Source organism: Mastomys coucha, unplaced genomic scaffold (assembly GCF_008632895.1).
Source record: "Mastomys coucha isolate ucsf_1 unplaced genomic scaffold, UCSF_Mcou_1 pScaffold23, whole genome shotgun sequence".
In the NCBI taxonomy this organism is placed as follows: Eukaryota; Metazoa; Chordata; class Mammalia; order Rodentia; family Muridae; genus Mastomys; species Mastomys coucha.
In genome coordinates, this window is record NW_022196906.1 from 32767507 (window position 1) to 32772384 (window position 4878).

Below are 4878 nucleotides of genomic sequence, written 5' to 3' on the forward strand. Positions count from 1 at the left end.
TCAAGGTTAAAAGCCTGATCATGGCCAAGAGGAGTTATGACTTCAAAGGGAGTTTGTGCCTTCTGGGTACTCAGTCAGTCGTGGCATCCCCTAACTCAGACATGTTCCAGATTAGTCTTTCCAATCATCAACATGCCTTCTTACTCAGGCATAAAGGTACCCCAAGAAATGATTCGTAAATGGCTAAAAAAGGGCATTGTTTCCTGGCAAGCACAATGTTCCAATATATCCTAATTTATTTTCAAGCTGTCTTAGCTTGGAATTTCTCACAGGGAAGCTGCCTTATCAGATAGGATATCCTCAGAGTTAGCAACTGAGGTCAGGCACCATTGCTTACTGTTAACATAGTTAGAATTCTCAGGGCAGTCCCACAGAAGACAGAGCTGTTTTACATACCAGAGAGTAATCAAAGGGCTTCCCTCACTTAAGGACATTTTCAGGAACTGCTAGATTGGAACTTTCTGGTGCTTGCCTCCAGCAGACCAAGAGAATTAGCATGGGAATACCAAAATAGCCCCAGCAGGGAGGGCACCACTGCTCTTCCACTTCACACCTGGATGCCTGATCTTACTGATCTTGATGCACCCATCACTTGTCTATGTGATCTTACTGACCTTGATGTGACTATTACCTGCCTATGTGACTTTTGTCATTCACCCTGTTTTCTGTATACCATATAAGCCTGGTTTTCACTTTGTGCAAGAGTACTTAGACTAGAACTTAGACTAGAACTAGGACTTGGACTAGCGCTTGGGCCCAGGGGCATGCAGCACCTGCCCAGGAGAGGTGGCTGCTTTAGACCCAGTGTGTTTCAGGTGGCCTCAGATATACCTTGACTACTGAGCTGCCAGATTTCTCATTTCTCTTTTGCAATGACTGTAAAAGCATCATGCCATTTTAAAGAAATACACTCAGACTCAGCACTTCCTTGTGTCGACTCTGTTTGTCACTCGCCGAATTTTTTGCCCACCTGACCAGAACCCTCATCCCATGAAACAAGATGTCCCCGCAACAAACCCAGTCCGTTGGCAGTTGGCGTTCAACGTGGTGGCTCTGGCCAGGCAAGCTATCTCTTATTTTCCTTTCCTTTCTTTCTCTTTTTTCCTTTTTTCAGGCAATTAATAGGCACTCGCTAGGTGCCAAGGGCCCGCTGATAAGTTTATCAGTTATTGGCGAGTAATCTTGGTATCAGGGGGCAGTCAGATTCATGCCTACACACCTCACCAGCAGTGGTGCAGAGATTTGCCATGTTGCAGCAGTGAAGAGATGGAAATCAGCACCTAATTGAATGTTCTGGCTGTGGAGGGGCTGGGACACCTGAGGAGACTGCAGAAATCCCTCAGGAAGCAGTTCCATAAAGATGGAACTCTGCTCATTCTAGAAGCAGATGAAAATAGCCAAACAAGAAACTGGCCAGGCGGTGGTGGCACACCACACCTTTAATCCCAGCACTTGGGAGGCAGAGACAGGCAGATTTCTGAGTTATACAAATGGCATGAGAGATAGGGATCGAAATTGAATGACAAGGCAAAGGCTGATTTAAGTTGCCCTGATGAAAAGCTGTTTTTTTAAAAAGGGTCAGAAGCTTAAGTTCTAAATTCTTTGATTGATCTAAATTTATGAGATTTGTGTAGCCACTTCATTTGGTTTCTGACTGGTCTTAAAGGTATAAATATGCTCTTCATGATTATTGGCTTATAAGTTATTGGGTATGGTAAAACACTGTAACATTGGTAACTGAAAGCTAGTTCAAAACTAGTAACTCAGGACACGTGGCATTAAAGGTACACACATGGTGTGAATCAGCCAAGAGGGCTGAAATCTCGGCAGATGAACTCCAGCTAGAGTTTAACAACTGCTTAGCAGAGAGGAGAGAGAGAAAAGAAGAGAAAGAAAAAGGAGAGGAGGAAAGCAAGAGAAGAGAACAAAGAGCAAGAGAGAGTAAGAGTAAGAGAGAGAGTGAGAGGGAAGAGCAAGAGAGCAAGAGTAAGAGCAAGAGGGGAGAAAAGTAAGAAGAGTAGGAGAATGTGAGAGAGGAAGTAAGAGTAAGAGAACAAGAGGAGAAGAGAGAGGAAGAGGAAGAGAGTGAGGGAGTAAGAGAAATTTTTCATATGTTCCTAGTCTGAGAACCTCTGGCCTTTATATATTTATGTTCATTTAAGAAAATACTAGTAGTGATGTATTATTTTAAAATATACAGTTAATATGTTTGGAGTTATTTAAAATTTATATTGAGAAAAATGGATGTATTTTCAATATTGCTATAGACAAACATCTACATAAGACTGTTAAATTGATTTTTGTTTTATATCAAACAAATTTTACAATACTCACTTTTATTGTTACAATGTTTTATAAATTTTAAAGAATATGACAGAAAAGGTATTGTAAGTATTGAAGGGAGAGTATCTGGGAGGAGTTGGGGTACAAAAGGGAAACATGAATGTGATTTAATTCTATTTACTTACAATACATTTTTAAATGTTAACAGATACAGATAAATTGAAATCATGTATCTTTTCTCAATATAATGCAATAAATCTTAAATCAATAACAAATTAATTAATAAAAAATAGCTAATGACTAGATATGCATTCTTAGTATTTAAAATAGACAAGGCTTTTTTTTTTTAAAGCTCAGCTTTGTGATTCATTGAAGATTTTTATATGATTACTCTTAAAGATAAGTAAAGTAATTAATCCTCCCTTTGTAACCACAAATTGCTGCCTGAGAGTAAGAAGAGCTGGCTGAGAAACTACTTCGCTTACTCATATTCTTTAAATCTGCAACAAGTTGCTTAGTTATGAATTTATATGGGTTCTTGGGAATAATTTACTTTCTTTACCTGTACTACAAAATGTTATTTCTTGAAAGATATTGTGTAACATCTTTTTTTTTTCATAGTCATTTACCAGAAGGAAAATAGAATGTAATCAAATTGTAATTTTATACTGCTTAAAAATTTTTGCTGGGATACATAAGAGATGGGAAAAAATAAAGTTATTGAAACTTTGCTTCTTCCACCTCCAAGTATGTATGCATATATGTATACATGTACATGTATGTATGTATACTGGGGCACAGAACCTTCACAGGGCCGAGGTTCTCTCCTCCTATTGATGATTGAATTTGCAATCCTCTACTATACACATGCTGCCAGAACAATCAGACCCCTCCATGTGCAGTCCTTGGTTGGTGGTTGAGACCCTGGGAGCTCTGAGGGTACTACTTAGTTCATATTGTTGTTCGTCCTAAGGGGCTGCAAACCCCTCAGCTCCATTGGTCTTTTCTCTAACTCCTTCACTGGGGACCCTGTACTCAGTTCAATAGATGGCTGTGAGCTTCTACATCTGTATTAGTCAGGTACTGTCAGAGCCTCTCATGTAAATTTCTCCTTTCCCAGTTTCCCCTCCAAAAAAACAAAGAAACAAACCAAAACAACAAAAACAAACCCCTGTTGCCTCCCCCCTTCCCATGCCTGCACCCTCTCCCACTTCTTGGCCCTGGCATTCCCCTACACTGGGGCACAGAACCTTCACAGGGCCGAGGTCCTCTCCTCCTATTGATGATCGAATTTGCAATCCTCTACTATACACATGCTATCAGAACAATCAGACCCACCATGTGCAGTCCTTGGTTGGTGGTTGAGACCCTGGGAGCTCTTAACCATGCCCTGTCAGCTGCTTTCAGCAACCTCTCCATGGGCTGCCTGCCTCTGTTTACCCCCTGGCTTTCAAAGCTGGTAAATGGCAACTGACTTTTGTTTTTGAATCATTATCAGGACCATAGTAGTAAGCTTTATGTTCATAAGAATTGGATGAAAGTTGAAAATCTACATGAATGTAACAGAAAGGCACAAGCATTGCCCATACATTTTCCGTTTCAAAATTCCTATGGATATCTTGAATAGATTTAGTTTGTATTTTTGACTATTCCTCATGTCATTGTTTCCATTTCCTAAGTACACTGGTTTGACTAATACAAGGAGATAAGTGTTTCTCCTGAATCTCTTAACACCTTCTGAGATGAGTCCTCAGATGAAGCCTGGGCTATGAGATTCCCAACCAGGCTCAACTCAAGAGATAAGAGAACAGCTAGGATTAAGGATGTTTGTGTCAATTAATGTTCTTTCTTCTTTTCTTTTCTGACACTGTGACAAAATACTTGAGAAAATTAACTTAATGGAGAAAAGATTTTGATTGGGAGATGACCCAGTGTATAAAATACATGTGTGCAAATCTGACAACCCGAGTTCTGGTCCTCTAATTCTATATAATAAGACTGATGTGGCAGAGCTGCCTTTAATCCCAGTGCTTGCATAGAGAGACAGAAAATCCCAAGATCTCACTGGTAAGCCCAACTAGGCTATGGTTTATCTCTAAGTTCAGTGATAAATACTCTCTCCCAAGTAAGATGGAGAGTGATCCATTAAGACTCCTGTTTTTTTCTATAACAGATAGCTTCACTTTAGATTTCAAGTGAGTGACTTCATTCAGCCTACAACAGGTAAAATAAAAGGACATTAACAGACAGCAGGCAGACAGGAAAATGCCATCAAATCTGGAACTTATAATACCCTTCAGTAATGGCTATACAAGCCTTGTTGAAAGAACCAACTAGAGTTCCTGATCTAGCCTCCTAGGCAGAGCACAGCACTTAATTGGGAATGGCTGCTAAGTAAAAGACTAGAAATCAAACATCATCAACTTGGGGTTTTACAATATCTGGCAGAAATGACTGGGGAAGCCTCACAGAAAGTTATGGAAAATAATGCTCGAATATGGATCAAGAGTTCCCCAGCAGAATATTTTTGAGAAATAGCATCCAGTATCTCATTCCCTGGGCATCTTTATACCATGGGATAAAGAACAGCTACCT